This window comes from Hippocampus comes, unplaced genomic scaffold (genome assembly GCF_001891065.2).
Source record: "Hippocampus comes isolate QL1 unplaced genomic scaffold, H_comes_QL1_v1.1 scaffold105, whole genome shotgun sequence".
Taxonomy (NCBI): Eukaryota; Metazoa; Chordata; class Actinopteri; order Syngnathiformes; family Syngnathidae; genus Hippocampus; species Hippocampus comes.
The window spans coordinates 1,165,124-1,182,131 of NW_017806235.1; positions in this window are offsets into that span (position 1 = coordinate 1,165,124).

Genomic DNA, 17,008 nt, shown 5'->3' on the forward strand with positions numbered 1-17,008 from the left:
GGCCTTCTGGTGGATCGTGGGGGCACCTGACTATTTGGTAAACTAAACTTTACACCAGTTGGACAACAGGTCGAAGTATTGGCACATGGAGTGCAACACGTTTTTTGTGAATGTGAAATCTCCAAGTGCCCATTTCACAGTTGTGATTTGTAATCACCCTGGCTTCACATTATCCACCCGTAAAGGTCTGAATTCAGTTCCTTCGAAACATACTTAGCGTGCTTCGACCTCCTTCATGGACTCCAGCAAATCGGTTTGTGCTTCCGCCATATCAAGGAGAGCGCGCTTCTCGTGCACCAATTTTTAAGGGAATGAGAGAAGCCGCTTTGATTGGATGTGAAGCGACTCAGCTTTGTTCACGCCCACAACGGCGCAAACATTCCCGTTTCAAACTGCGCCAAGCTGCATCTTTTGTACAAGTGTCACTTATCAATCCATTTTAATGAGGGGTGGGATAAAATAACCATAACGTAACATGTCAGTATATTTTCATTTATGATACAGTATTGATATTTATGTGATAAATACAGTTTGAACTAAGGGTGGGACTAAATATCATTATTGTTGAGTACTGTTTCCACCCATGATACAGTATCAACATAAATTAATTAAACGATTACTCACAGTGCAGAGGTGCCGGGTTCGATTCTGGCTGTGGCCTTCCTGTGTCGAATTTGCATGTTCTCCCCGTGCCTGCGTGGGTTTTCTCCGGGTACTCCGGTTTCCTCCCACATTTCAAAAACACTCATGGCAGGTTGATTGGGCACTCCAAATTGTTGAGGTGTGATTCTGAGTGCAAATGGTTGTTTGTCTATGCACACCCTTGTGCTCCAAGGGGCAGCGTGGTGCACACGTGCCGATAACACAGCTCGAGTTACATTGGTTAAATGACCAAAAAGACACCAACGAAGAAGAAGTTGTCCAGCTGGGTGGAAGGAAGAAGCAGGATCCAAATGTTTGGAAAGAAGTTAGTCACCTCCTTGGATGGAAGGGGAAAAAAACTTGACTATTGCTGCTTCATACAAGGCAAGGATTGACAATGGGCACTCTGACAAAACAGCAAGTGCAACTTGGAATGAGTTGGCATTAAAGCACAACTGCTGTGAATGCTTGGAGTGGAAAGACTTGGAGGGCATGACAGCATAAGATAAGGTAGGAGAGCAAATGCATTTCTCTCTCAAATACGGATGATGCCTGCTTGCCGGAGCAGATATGTTCTGCAAAGTAACGTCGAATTATATTAGAAGAGAGACTAAAGTCAGATGACTTGAAAATGTGCACTTTGTAAAGTTACTGTGTAACGCGTTGCTGCCATCACTGGCCACAATTGATTTGACAGTGAGTGCAATGTACTTTTCAAGTGTTTAACATTGAACTTTATTCTATTTGCTGACTCCACATAAACACAGCAAGATTGTTTGGGAAAAAAAATGCATCCAAACATTTATGAAACAGCAAGCGTGGTGTGACATTTGAGGACATTTGTCAATCCAGAGGTAGTCAGTCTTCACCCATGTGAAGAAAGGAACATTGAAAGGTGTGTGCGTGCATGTGCGTGTGTGAGGTGGACTGTATTCTTTCATGTTCAGGTCTTCATTCGAACCACTGTTGGGGGGAGGGGGGGGGGCTTCGTTTGATCACCCCAAAAGAGCTTCAGTGGAAACGCCAAAAAAGCTTTCCACGTTCTTTGGATTTTGTTTGCCTTTTTTTTTCTTCAATCTTTGTGGTTCTGCTAGGCATGATTCAAGGGTGATGTAACACCTGTTCACTCGAGAGAGCGAGCCTAAAGGCGTTCAAGCGACGATGTTCGACGACACGCGCGGCGAGTGACTTTCATCAATAATTGATCAAATGGTCTCCTTTTGAATTGTGCTTGACAAATGTCAGATTGGGGAGGCGCGAAAGAGCCCGCAGCCGGAAACACCTTCGTGACCGCATGTCCTCTTTTTTTGAGGATGTGTCCAATCCCCTCCACCCACCCCTAAAAAAAAGTCAAATGAGATGCTCTTCAATGTCATCTGTGCTCTTCTGCTGTACTGTGGCCTGCGTTTCTGTTTAAGTCCTGCCTCTGATGTTTTCCCTGCGCAGTCATTGGTGGACTTTTCAGTCTCTGTTGATGCAGTCATTGGACGCACGACACGTCAGTCGTGAGATAAAGTCATTCATTATTCGAAGAAAAAAAACACAGTTGATGACAAAAAAAGTTGGAGGAAAACTATTTAAAAAAAAACACACACAAAAATATTGGATGAAAAATCTAAAAACATTCCATGAAAAGTCTACCAAAAAAAGATACTGGACAGATATATAACAATGTTTAAATTAATCATTTTTTTGACAAAAATATCAGATTAAAAAAAATGAACAAATGACTACACGGTTGAAAAAATATCACCCCCCCCGACCCCCCCCCCCAAAAAGTACAATTTATAGGGCTAGTCTACAAAAATGTTAGAGTACTGCACTTGAATCACAAAAAATATTGGACGGAAATATAGCAATCGGTTCTCAAATGTTGGAATACAAATATAAATTGTTTAAAAATTGCATGAATTGGGGGGCGGGGCGGCTGCAGCATCATACATACGCTTACATTGTCAGCCGCTGCGGCATGCAAAAAGACCACAACTCCTCCTCCCAGTGACGTTAAAATCAATAATCACTATCACTGAAATTTGAAACCCTGATACTAACAGTATTGCAATCGTATCACACTTTACCGGGAAGCCATTTTTCATATCTACTTTCAAGATGGTTTCCAGATACATTTTCGCTTTGTACAGGCTGCAATTGCCACGCCGCATTGAACCGCAACGCCGCGTGGAAGGCGAGCTTTCGCTCCTGCGGCGGGGCGTCGAGCAATCAGTATTCTCGTAATGTAAACACCGCCTGAGGCGTGCTTTACCCGCCCCGCTCCGCAGCCTCTCTAATGACCCGATTCTGCCGGCTGAGCGTTCGGCCGCACTTTAGCGCTAACGCTCCCGTCACACAAAAAAAGGGGCAACAAAACCCCCGAACGTCTCCCCCCTTAAGAAGCCTCTTCGCCGTAATCTGATTGTTCCCGTCTCGGGTACGGAAGATGAAAAGCGGCGACAAGGACTTTGGACTGCAGCCGTGGAGAGACGTGGATCTATCCATGGACTAGATCAAGGATGTGGAAGCAGGGCTACTCAAATTCAAATCTTAAAAGAGCCACGATTGTATTTTCAGTCAGTCAAAGGTGCATTTATTGAGATTCGTCAGTTCCGCATGCGGCAACACAAGTAGCCGGATAATTAGCAAGCCGCGCAGACATTGTCTTGAAGACCGACTGATATTGCTCCCGCTTCCTGAGCAAAGTTGACACCTGCGGGCAATCAAACAGAGCACCTTGGGCTCTCTCGCTCCGAATGGCGCCGCCACCGCCTCGCCTCGCCCTCGGGCATCCCTTTCTGTCTCCCTACCCCGCTTCGTCAGGTAATTCTCAAGCGCTAATGGTCAGCGCCGAGCGACAGGTTTCTCTCTCTCTCATGCTCGCCTTTGGACGTAGCGCCACCGCCTTCTCTGCTTCGAAGCCCAACCCCACGTACACTTCAGAACAAATACTTAGACCACTCGTTCCTCCATTTTTCCAAGCCACTCTGCCAACTGCAGCACACCGTCAAACAAACGCTGCCCTTTCCAGGCAATGTATTCCGACTTTCAACGATACAGAATGATCTTGGCGCACCGTCGGAATAAAAATCTCAAGGATGTACTCGGCAGATCCGACTTCTTCGGACCGCCACCCACTAAAACCCCCCTCAGATCTTATCATGTCACAATGAATGTCATCAAGACAGAACTTGCCCAAAATCAAAGTGGGCGTGTCCAGCTTTGTCCCCCGAAACTAAGAAAAGACAAAAAAAAAAAAAAAAGAAATAATAAAAATTCACAAATAAACAAATAAACAAGAAATAAATAAGGTTACCAAAACAATATACAAAAAAAAAACCAACAAAATCTCCAGCATGCTATTCATGTGTGGTACTGTTCAGCTGTCAAGAAAAATAGACAAAGGTTGCACAACAAGAAAAGAATTGGCCTCAGCGCCAAACTTCGTGCCAGGTGGTGGGTGTCGATGAACAAAGAAAAGCATCGGCACACTTCCTCACCTCTCCTCGATATCTTCTCCTCCTGCCCTCGGGTCCCGCACCTCGTAGGTTGAGGAAGGGGGGGCGGGGGAGGGGGGCTCCTAATGGTGGCCAATAGAAATGTCGGTCGGCCATCATGGCACAGGGAACAGATTATTGATAATGCTGTTCCTCCGTTCTAAAGTGAAAGACGTTGAAGAGTAAAAGCGAGCATACCCATTTGTTATTTTTATGTGTATTTGTATTTCTGTGTATGTGCCGTATGTATGTCGTATCTCATCCGGTTGACTTTGACTTTCTCAAATATGGCTTTTCAATTGGACTGTGATTTTTAAATTGGTGCTGTTGTTAAATGCAGTTTTTATTTTCAAAACAGTAATCCATGCCTTCGTTGCATCTCAGCCGAATGACTGGAATACACTTTATTTTGGAGTCGGCCAATCTTCTCTGAGGCGCCTCCGGTTGGTCTACAATGCCGCCGCTCAGCTCCTAACTGGAGCTCGTAGCTCATAACTCCAATTCTGGCCTCCCCTTCACTGGCTCCTTGTACAACGTCGAGGTGATTTGGAGATTCTTTTGTTAAGGATTCCGAACGATCAGCAGTGGTGATCATGGAATTGGAATATGTCAATTCTTTTGAAAAATCCCCATGGCTAGTATTAATTTCCAAACAACTCCCTTTTTTTGCGGGCCCTTTCTCAACGTGGTTTCTACCATCACAATGAACTCATAAAAACCTGACACACCACCTTAAACATGCCTCTTCAACACTTCTAGAAATATACTTTACATAAAAAAAGATGCACAACATAACATATGGCTTGACCCAGTGCACCGACAGCCAAACTTCCTCTCTCAGTTTAAAAAAAAAAAAGCTGAATTCCAAAGCCAAGCATCAAGCTCAGAGCCACCTTCTCGACCTTCACCCTCTCTCCCCAAATCATAATCCTGAGCATCTTGACGTGGGGCAGGCAAGATTATGAATTCCCTTCCTTCCCAAAAAAAACAAAACAAAACAACCCCCCCCCCATAATAATAACAATCAGTCAGTCAGTTGAGTTTCACACTGCTGCCCTGCCTTTGATTTCCTCCTTGGCAGCATGACATTCGCAGACTCGAAAGGGCATCTGTCACTTCAGTAAAGGTTGTTTTGTTTGGATTCCCGCGTTGCCGAGCCCATCATTTTTCTTCAAGAACAGCCGCTGCCGTGCATAAACAGCGCCTGTGCCAGATCAGCGGGGGGGGGGCGCAAACACGTGTGTGACGGGTTCACCCGTCCTCCGTTTTACCGCACGCCGCCGCTGCATCTCGAGCAATGCGAATTAAGATCTCTCTGATCAAAAGAGTCCAAATGAGCCGGCGCTCGGAAAAGCGCTTCTCTTGCTATCGCCTCGTCACCCTCGTTACTCCCTCTTGAAGTCGTTTGTGCTCGTGCGCTTTGATGTTTGACAGAGGCCGCGCTCCTTAAATGCGAGCCGGTGGAGTAATTTGCATTCGCGGGCCCACATTTTGATGTACTTAACATCAGTTTAGGATTCGGGGGGCCCTTTTCACATTTTCCCAAGACGTGATAGCGACTCTCATCTGCTACAGCCGTGACTCAAGGAAAGTGAATTATGAAACCAGACTCCAACATTTACAGTCCCACGGTGGTTTCGTGGTTTGTGAAATGAAATGTCTTTATCTGCCCGACACTTGACTGGCGACCAATCCAGGGTGTACCCCAACTTCTTGTCCAAAATGGCGCCGACCCATTCGAAAAAAGATAAGACCGCTTGACTCAGTTTTTATCACATCATTGTTGTGGAGGGGGTGGGGGGGGGGGGGTAGGAGCGGTCTCATCGTCAAAAAGTGACGGTGCCCCGTCGAGCGTGGCGAACCGGCGCCGCCGTGCACACGAGTGACAGCACCGAGGTCAAGAGTCACTTCTGGCCGGCAAGCTGACTCGCATCATCCTTTCAGCGAGAGGCCGAGCACCTGCCCGTGAGTCACGGGCAGGGGGATACGTTGAACAAGGTGGCAGCGCTCTTCACGGATGGCGATTTGGCAGGGGCGACCCATCAGCCTTTGCGAACCTGCGTCGCCTTCGTCACGAGCACGACACTGCCTCTTTGTTTCATGGTGAGTTAACTTCAACGAGCGCACTCCAAGCATTTGCTAAATCAGCTACGCCTACGTTAATTATTACGGACGCCTTTATATCGATGCATTTTTATCGAAAATAAACAGTTCAATGCCCTGAAAATGTATTCAGACATTTGTACTCATGCCCACTTCATCCTCTGAAAATATTACGATCAAACTTATTGTTTTGCCATTTCCGTTTTGTGTGCTCTTATACCAAAAAAAAAAAACAAAAAACTTAACAACCCTCAAATTAGAATTAAATTTTTTAACACAATTGGCAGTGCCACTCAAAGACAACATGATGGAATTTTTGTCCGCGTGATTTCCTAAAATAGGAGTTTTGAAGTTACTTAAAGGTGCGTTCTCATATAAAACACACTCATATCCAGGTTGTACATCCAAAAAACACTGTGTGCAAGGTGCTGAAGGAAATTTTTTTTTTTTGGGGAGGGGGGGTACATTTTACAGTGACAGATGTGTTATTTGAGTTCCACACCCCCCCCCATTGCTTCCCCTTCCCAATTCAACTTGTTAGTGCAGAGGCAGAGGGACCATTAAAGCTCACCACCGCCGCCTGAAATAAACGAGGACAAACGGATTTCTTCCCGAGCTGTGGGAGGCGAGCAGACAGACTCGCTCTTTTATTTATGAACGCCGTCAGGAGCAGATACACATATGATTCTTTAACGGGGCAGGGTGTCGGCAATCCCGGCCGAGGCTGATTTGCCATCCAGGTGGAAAGATTTGATGGCATTGAGGGATAACGGACGAGAGCCGTGATGGTGACACCGAACGGAATTGCCATCTGGAGCTGGGGAGGCGATTGTATTAAAATGAGGAGACACGCGATGACTCGATTGCGGTCGTGACGAGAAAGCAGATTTTTTTTTTTTTTTTCTGGAGCGGAGGGGTAGGGGGGGGTGAACTTCAACCCCGCCTGAAGATAAATCGAAAATACGCATCATGCCTTATTTCCCGTCGTTGTTGCGTAAGACACGCATGACAACTCAAGGTTATGATCGCGTCATATTTCATTGCATGGCATTGCATTTGCATCCTCTCTGCTCGATGATTGAAAAAAAGAAAAAAAAAAGAAAACTCATCCCATTTTCTTCCATTATCATTCAAATCTGCTCTTGTCTTATATCACAAGATGCAAGGCGACTAACACTAATTGTGTCGGAGCTTTTAGCCTGCTATTGTATCACATCTCTCTCTATTTTTTTTTTTTATCATGTTATATCACATTGCATTACATCTTAGTATATTGTGCATGATATCATATTGCATTGAGTAGGGTGCGGTCATGTTGCCTGATGTCTACGGCTTAAGTCACGGACTGAGAGACCAAACACAAAGCGCAAAAAACGTATCCCAGCGAATTGTGTCATCGAAGCTTGTACTACATCGCATCATATGGCACCGGATTGTAGCACAACATATCGCATCGCATCATCTTACCGTATTTTCTGCATTATGAGGCACGTCGGATTATAAGGCGCGCCTTCAATGAACGGCCTATTTTAAAACTGTTTTCATATTAAGGGCATTATAAGGCGCATAAAATAGAAGTTACAATTGCGGCTGCGGTTGTGTTATGCATCCACTAGATGGAGCTATGCTAAAGGGAATGCAATACAATACAATACAATGTTATTTATATAGAGCTTTCAGAACCGCTGCAGCTGTAACAAAGCGCTTTACAGAACATGTAAAGTACTACTTCCAACAAACGAGACTATTGATCCATCTACGGTATAAGCGCATCGGATTATAAAGCGTACTGTCGGCTTTTGAGAAAATTGAATACTTTTAGGTATGCTTTATAGTGCAGAAAATACGGTGTATATAATGGATCGGATTGCATCCCTTGGGATCCGGAATAGAAATTTATGCTGGCCTGGTGTTTAATGTGGATTGTTTCATGTCGCCTTGTACTCTATCGTCGTTTTTTTTTTTTTTTTTCGATCATAGTTGGGAAGAACGGGCAAACTGTGTTAGAAAAAGCATGTGGTCCATGCGGCTTAAGACCTTTTTACGATGCTTCTTGCCACCACCTGCAGTATGGACTGACGGACATGTTTGGACATGCTTGGCCTCGGTGGCGGTCTTTTATCATTTCCTCAATAGTGACCGCGACCTCGTCACGTCTCGTGCTCGTCTTACAATACAAAGCGGATGTCCTCCGTCTCTCTGTGTCAGCGGTGCGATGTCTCACCTTGCTGGAGCCAGTGAATGAAAACCTGTTTCCACTTTGACTTGGATCTTTGTCCCCTCTATTGATTTCTACTGTCTACCGTTGGGGCCCAGCTGTCTACCGACCGAGCCTCCTTGCTGTCGCTGTACTGACGAGTTGCCAACTAAACAATCGTCAATACACCTTTTTACCGGTGTAAATGGAAAACATGAAATCAGAGGCTCTTATAGTTGTGGCTTTCAGGAACACATAACAGTACATGGTGTTCATTTGACGTTTCCCATATACCAAGATGGTAAAAATCATTTCCTGTTATTGCTGACATCATAGCATGAGACTGAGGGCTTGCGCAGCAAAGAGGCAGTTGCAAAAATTGTGGAATTAAGAATTGGCGACAAGACAGTATCACGTCAGTCGTGGCGGCATACTATGAAAAGCATGCGGCGGCGGCGAAGGCACCTTTTGTAACAAGGCGTCCTCACAAACAACAGTGGAGGAAATCTCCTTTACTTCTCGGTAAAGTGACACATTTTTTCCCGAGGGGAAACTGAGGACATTGACGAAATGGGCGGCAATATGGACACAGTGGAGTATAAAATGAAAAACTGAGCTCAGTAATGGCAGGAAATTGTTACGACGTCTCAAGAACTTATTGATCGGAATGAGACGCATTGTTGACCACGGATAGGAGGCTTTTTTTCATTCAAGAGGAGACTAAAGGGCCGCGGGAAACTGGGCCACTGCAGCCAAGCGGTGAATATGGAGTACAAAATCAAGAACAAAGATCACAGTGGTGGGAAACGGTCCAGGTGGCGTTGAACGCATCAGTCGGCATGAGACCCGCTGTTGGCCAGCGTAAGGAGACTAATATGATCCAAAAAGAGATTGAGGGCAGCAAGAAAATAGACCACTACAACAAAACGGAGATGATGGAGTAAGAAATGAAAAATTCAGATCAGTCGTGGCAGGAAACAGTGAGCACGCCGCACGCAACGCGTTGGTCCCAATGACAGCAATTTTATGAGATTGCGGGCAGCAAGATAATGGCCTTCTGCGAGAAAGTGGAGATGAAGGAAGATGAAAAATTAAGAATCGGGCGGGATACTGCGATCATGCGAGATTGAGCACATCCGTTGGAATGAGACTTGTAGACCACAGTCATGTGACCAAGGCTATCTTCACGCCGCAGCTCAATTCCGATTTTATTTGATTGTTTTTAATCCCATAAGCCACGTGTGTTTTATTGAGGCTGTACAAAAATGGGCTGCTGCAGCACAGCGGAGACTGTGGAGTAAAAGATGAAGACTTGGAGGAGAACGAGGCTCTCCCGTCCGCATGTGGCCGTTGACCACACCGAAAGGCAGAGTTAAGATTGTGACGCAGCATCGTACATCCGTCCATACGGAATGTTTCCGAGTACTTTTGTCTCCATATTGTACTTGGGCTTCCTCCGCGTCGCTGTATTATTTATAAATGTTCTTTTGCAAAGACACAGACACACACAGACAATCTGAACTTGTGCCCTGAGAAGCAAACGCATCGGCAAGAGCATCTTTTGTCAGGCAGCGGATCGCTTCTGAACATTGTTGTCAAAGGCCCTTCGCGCTCGCCGCCGCCCACCGCGGAAAGTCGCGCTTTTCTTTCAATGGCGACGGGTCAAGGATGATTTATTCTTCATCGCCGCGCGTCACGCTCCGCGTCAGCTCGGCACCCGCTGCTTTGATTTCCCCTGGATTCTCTTAGCTCCACTGTAAACATCCCCGAGAGTGCCACAGAAGTTCGGGGGACTTTTTAATTTCAAGTTGAAAAAGCCGAGAAAGAAGTCGGGGGGCCGTTACCATTTTTAGCTGGAGCGCCATTAATATTCAAAGAGTTTTGGAAGGAAATGCAGAGCTGGGGATATGGCGAGGCTCATCATATATGCATGCGGAATGTCGTATTTACATTGTCGACTGACTGAAAAGTCGACTCGCTCCCCCGGTGCGGCGAAGCGTTTCCTTTTGGGATCTTTAAGAGAACGGGACAATATGTGGTCATGCGGCACAAGAATGTTCCCGCCTCATCGACTGCGTTTCAATTGATTGTTTTATAGAACTGCATTGTAGTTTTGTTCCCTGTCGAGGAGAATGGTGAGTCTTGTTTTTTTTTTTCTTCCCCCTCCTCTGCCCTGTTGTTTTCCTGTCACATCTAAGATCTCGGGGCTCTAAAAAAAAAAAAAAAGACCCGCCAGGCTTCCCGTTCTGTCTCCCCCTGTCGGTCGTTGTTTTTGTTTGTTTCTCTGGACGGGTTGGAACTGGGACGGTAAATTTCTTCTGTGTTTTACATACTTGGCCAATAAATATGATTCTGATATGTAATAATCAAGTTTTTTTTTTTTTTTAATATGACATAGGCTGATTGATTTAACCTTTTCATGCACCCTGTAACCCACAGGTGTCAAACTCGAGGCCCGGGGGCCAGATCTGGCCCGCCACATCATTTGATGTGGCCCGCGAAAGCAAATCAAACATGTCAACTTCCGTGATGCTTGCTAAAATCGCGACCAAAATTTGAAATTCTCGTATGTAATAAATAAGAGACATATTGTCAGCATTTTCTTGTTCCCAAATCGCTCATTACAGTAACTTAAACAATAGTTGAATAAGCCGTTATTATTGACTTTTTCGATATGGTTTCAGTCAAAACGGCCCTCCAAGGGAAATGCTAACTAAATTGTGGCCCGCGACAAAAATGAGTTTGACACCAGTGATGTAACCTGATAACATGATAAGCTGTCCACTGTCGTAACTGCTGTCCCGGAAAGGGTTAAAATTTTTTTTTATTTTATTTTTTTTAAACCTGAAATGTGGAAAAAATGTTTGATTACATCCGGAATGTTTACAGTTCTTTGTGCCTGCATTGGAGGCTGGTTGACTTGCACAAGGCTCACATTTAATATCACATGAACAGCGATTCATCTCCAAAGGCCTGGGGTATCAAGTATCATATAAGATCGCTTTCATTGCACTAACATGTTAGAAATGTAATCGTCGGCCCTTAAAACCAACGCCGCACTCGCTAACGTGCCACTTCACGTTCCGCGCGGGCCACTTTATGCGGTTAGGCCTCAAGCTAAAATGTTAAATCACAGACGCGTTTCAGAGAGATTTTATGGCATGCATTGGACCAGGAGCAAGTTTGCTGATTCAATTTGCTCTGAATTCAGAACCAAATAACCGCAACAAAGTAATACTCATCACCATTGTTATGCTGGTCTTATGTTGAAATCTTGGTTTGTCAGTGTTGATTAAACTATCGTTCTTTCTGCGGATAATATCAGGCCGTCTTTTGTCATGTCTCGAGGCTGGAAAATGGAGCTACAGTATGGCCGATAATTTCTGCAGAGTACAAATTGTCAACGTCACTGTTTTTGCTAGCATTGCTAGCTAGCGAAACATATTCACATATCTGTCGAGTGATGTGGGTTCATTAAGTTGATCATTTGATAATGAGAATAATTTGGTATTTAAATGACTCGTGTTAGCTTGTGCATGAAAAAAATAAATTCAAAAATCAAAACGTTTGCGTTTAAATGGGACTTTTAAACCCAGATTTCTCGTGTACATTCCCACCTTTAGCCTTTTTTTTTTGTTGTTTTTTGTGGCCATTTGTTACACAAGTGCCCAAATTAGGACAAAAAATGTGGACTAATATATAGAAATAAAGTATTGCATTGTAATGATCTCTCTCTGATTCATTGTGAGAACTCATCACCATGATTGGTGTTTTCATTTATTCTTGATATTGTCATGTAATAATAACACGAAAGGTAATTGGAGCAAATTGGGAGCAATCGCACCTGAGAAAAAAACTCAGTTTCAAAAAATTTGATGACTCCTGCTTTCCAATATCACCACTTAACTGACCGATGCCAGGCAAAGAGATTTTGTGCTATTGTTTTTTTCAACTGAAAAATAAAAAGGTTTCCGACAATGCTTTTCATTTGTTATTTTGGATCATGATGAAGTCACGAAATTAAAAAAAAACCTCCGAAACCTGTCTTTAGAACTTTGACACATGACAGTGGTTTTATTTATGCAAAAATGCAAAGAGTTTGTACATCTGTACTCTGAGAACATTCAACTTTTCAAGGACTTACCAAGTTACTGCTACACTTTTTTTTTTTAATATATTCCAACGCAAATTAAAACAATGCAAATGACGCTCCTGTCTCAAGCAACATAAAACGCTTCACTGAATTAATATCCGATCCTGCTCAGCTTTAAATGCCCCCCTTGACCCTACCCCCCCCACCCCCAAAAAAAAATTGGCACCTCACAATTATTATTATTTTACAATTCCAAAAACAGCCGTTCTCCATTTTTGCCGACAGGACGATTTAATGAGAGGCACTTACAGTCGACTCAAGCACAGAAAGGTGTTTCGCGACAACCCTCGGGAGGCAAATTAATCTCTCAAATAAGATTGGTCTCAGCACTCAATATGCCACCCGGTGGGATGCGACTTCATTTTTATTCATTGACCCTCCTTGAATTCAAGCTAATTTTCCCTCGGCGCATCGCCGACATGAAGGCTCCCGCAGCGGGGCGCCGTCTTTTCCGACTTCCCTCCCCTTCTCCCATTTTGATTCAAGGATTAGTCGTGATTCCCAGCTGGGAACTCACCACTGACCAATCGTCTTTTGCACTGGAGGTCCTTCTTGGCTCGCATATTAACATGAGCCGACATCATCGAACGCTTTCAAGCTCAAATTTTGGAGCTGACGCGAAACTTCCATGAAACACATTTGAGAGACATCAGCGCACCGTTCCAAAAACTCATTTTCAGCTAGCTTCATCGTGACGCTGAACGCGGTGGAAGTTATTTTGACTTGATAGGATGATCAGTCGTTCCTGATATTGACCGGCTTTTTGTGAACAAATGACTCGGTTCTGGTTCTTCTGTGACCTGTCAGTCCATTTTTATGCCGTTTTTTTTTTGGTCGGTACCCATGAACAGTTTTTGTTGTGATTCTCGTTAGCTTGATCGGACTCTCGGTCAGAGCTAGTACTGAACGGCTTTTTTGTGAACAGAGGATTTGATTTGGCTCTTCTGTGACAGGTGTCTACATTCGAGTCTGCATTTGAATGTGTTTGTGCCGTTGAGCAAAAAGGAGCACCGAGTGAAGATGTCGACCGCTATGTTAGCTTTGCTAGCTTGCCACAGACGAATAAAATGCTGCATTGTGTGAGTTTTGATGTCCAATTGGGATGGCTCACGAAATGGGAGTGCGCTTGATTCATCGCTATGTACCAACGCAGCTTTGAAATACCAAACACTTACCGGTTGGTTCGCACACACATGACGACACTCTCAACGTTCAACAACAAGACAAGACAGTTTTTCCTTTTTCCCCTTTGGCAGAAGTGTATTCTGGAAGTGTGTAAACATTTTCTTTTCTTTTCTTTTTTTAAAGAGAACTGTGTGTGCGCACATAAGCAAACAAACGATACAACCAAACTCGTTAACGCAGTCCACATCCGTCTGCCTGCCGCAATAGAAAACAAGCAACACATCTTGGCAAATTCATGAAAATAAGTTGTTTTGTTTTTTTGTACAAAAATTAAATACACTTATTTATTTTATGATACAACTTCTTCACCCAGCCCCGCACTCTGACATGAATACGAAGCGATTTTATAGATTTATTCGATGGTCTCCATTGTAGCACATGTGCAGCATTTGGCAAAACAAGTGGGCGGGAGGGGGGGGGGGTAATATCACCAGAGTCACCAGAAGCACAGAAGGGAAGGCAAAGGAGTGACGAGAACAAGAAAGGTAAGGAAGCAAGTGAGGCAATGCGTTTGAAGATGTCTTTGTCCACATATTTAGTTCCCATAGTTGACTCTCCAGCCTTCGGATTTTCCCCACAAAGTCTCAATCACAGCTCCGGAAAATGATAGACATCGAATAGCTTCTTCCGATTTACACACGTCATACCATTTCAACGCTCGGTGGAAGTGCAGCACTAATCCAAAACATACGCTAGCATGAAATCGTCTTGCCAGACAACACGTGGAGATGCCAGCAGATAATGCAAGATGCATTTTGCAGTCAGTCGGATCCGGTGTACCCTTTTCATGCCAAGCTGGTGCCGGGGCTGGTGGGGGTACGGCTTTTAGGAAGAGTTGAGTTCAGCGTTTGGCTTCACGTTGGCAGAGAAACAACCCAGATTACGTCAATCTGGGTTGGTTTTAGGACACCAATAGAATTTCATCGATGCATCACTCAACTCTTTCTCACAGGCCATCGATGCCTCGGCTTTTTCCCCCGACCCGCAACCAGTGTGAAGCTCCACATCCGAGACTCGCTGCCTTTCACCCTTTTGTGTTGAACGCAAGTGTCACTGGAAAGGCGCAGGCGATAAAATGACGACTCTGCTACGCCGGCGATGTGACAATTAACCACAAAAGCAGTGTGGAAGTCTCCCGAGGCAGAAAGCAAAACCAGAGTGGCTTTTTTTTTTTCTTGTCACCAATATAGAGCCCATATGTCACCCTCTACTTCTCATCTTAAGCCAGGACTTTTTTTTTTCCTAGTTTCACTGTCCTGTGTGTGTAAGGTAGCGATGTCGGAAGGGCCGATCGACCTACAAACTTGCAATCTTCTGACGTTATATCAAAATATGAATGACACCAGTTGTGCAAAGACAAGAAAGTCCAGTCTGCAGTTGTCTCGCGCCCCCTTTCAACCTTGCCATCTTAGCTGTCTTTGTCGTGGTTCTCTATCCCGTATGTGTAAACATATCGATTTAGAATGGCGGGTTGAAGTCGCCCCGTGAATTTACCGCCATACGACTTATTATCGGAGCCCTCACGGAGGTGGAATGCCACCAGTGTGTAAAGTGATAGTAGGACGCCACGACCGGAGTGTTAAGTTGAACACGACTGCCCACGGCGCCCTTTTACGTCGAAAGCAATTACGGTCGTTCCCAGACACTGGTGCTGACATTGAATGGCCGTATCTGAATGCGTGAGAGCTGCACGAACGCTCACTGCGGACACGGCGATGTCTCGCTTGGGCGAGCTGTCCCGCTATAGTCTTCTGCCAATTTGCTGAGGAAATGGCGTGAAAGGGGTTTCTATTTACAAAACGACCGGAGATTGCTGGATTCTTGCTGTAAATTGGCTGTTGAGAGTTTGTACCAGGAGCCTCTGTCTAAAAGAAAACCCAAAGAGCAAGTGCTTACCGTATTTCCCGCACTAAAAGGCGCACCTAAAAGCCTTCCATTTTCTTAAAAGCTCACAGCGCGCCTTAAAATCCGATGCGCCTTGTGTATGGTCATTACGGTAATATTTCGACCACAAAATGGCTCCTTATTTGAGACATGCTGACAACGCAGAGTTCAAAATTAAGGCGATCGGTTACGCAGTTGAACACGGAAATAGAGCAGCGGCAAGAAAGTTCAACGTGAACGAGTCAATGTTATAACTTGCTGTTGGTGAAGTGAACTGTGTCGCTGCTTTATTAAATAAGTTTTACTGACATCTGATCGTTCTGTCGTGTTTCCTTGAGCGTAGCTCCATCTAGTGGATGCATTGTAGATTGCGTCTTATAATGCGGATCCGCCCAGTGTAGGAAAAAAAAAAAAAGACAAAATAGGCCGTTCAATGAAGGTGTGCCTCATAATCCAGTGCGCCTTTTAGTGTGGAAAATACAGTAATTTATTTTGTTTTTCCTCTTTCAACAACTTCTGTCTGGTTCTTTGCTGTGGCTCCTTTTCTGGATTGAATCGGTATTCCTGCCAAAGTCTGAAAGGCATTTTAGGGTCTGCTCCATACCCATTCAAATTGTGTTGCATGTTGTCGTGGTTGTCGACTATGTACAGCGGAAGGAAAGGCTTTGGAATTTTTGGGCAGGTGGTCATTCATTGTCTGTTGTGATGACAGGCATACAAGGTGCGTCAGAAAGGTTCCAGGACTGGCGGCACCGCCTGCAGTCAGCTATCCTCCGCTGCTCCGTCGTCACGGAAATCTTGACGTTATCCAAACGTGTCCCTCTGATGACAACGATCGCTTTCAGTATAACAAATCTGATTTGAACGCTATCATTTGAAACACCGGTCCGAGAACGTTTCTGACACGCCATCCCCTCTATTTGTCGTCGCTCATCGGACTGGTCTATCCTAAAAAGGAAGTCCGTATTTTAGCTGAGGCACTGACGCCAGCTCGTGAAAGGGTTATGAAATCTCCATAAGGTCAAGATTTGTACATTTTCGTCAACGGTGCACTTGGGGAAAATATCGACGGTTGACACCCCAATGCGGGATTCTTTCTGATATTTCTAAGAACATGTGTAGCTTTATACAGTTTGCAGGTAGGTCCGACAAACGATCTGCAAATCACACCATATAACAGTTGTTTCCTGCGTGAGATTACAAGACAGCAGTGACGTTTCATCAGTCCATCTAGCGTACTACTCCGAGATGCCGTCCTGACGCGTATAAAAGATCCGCGAGGTCGCTGAGGAGGTCCACCCCGTCCAGAGGTCCGCCTCGTTGCGTCCATGTCCTTTTTTATTTGATTTTATTTTA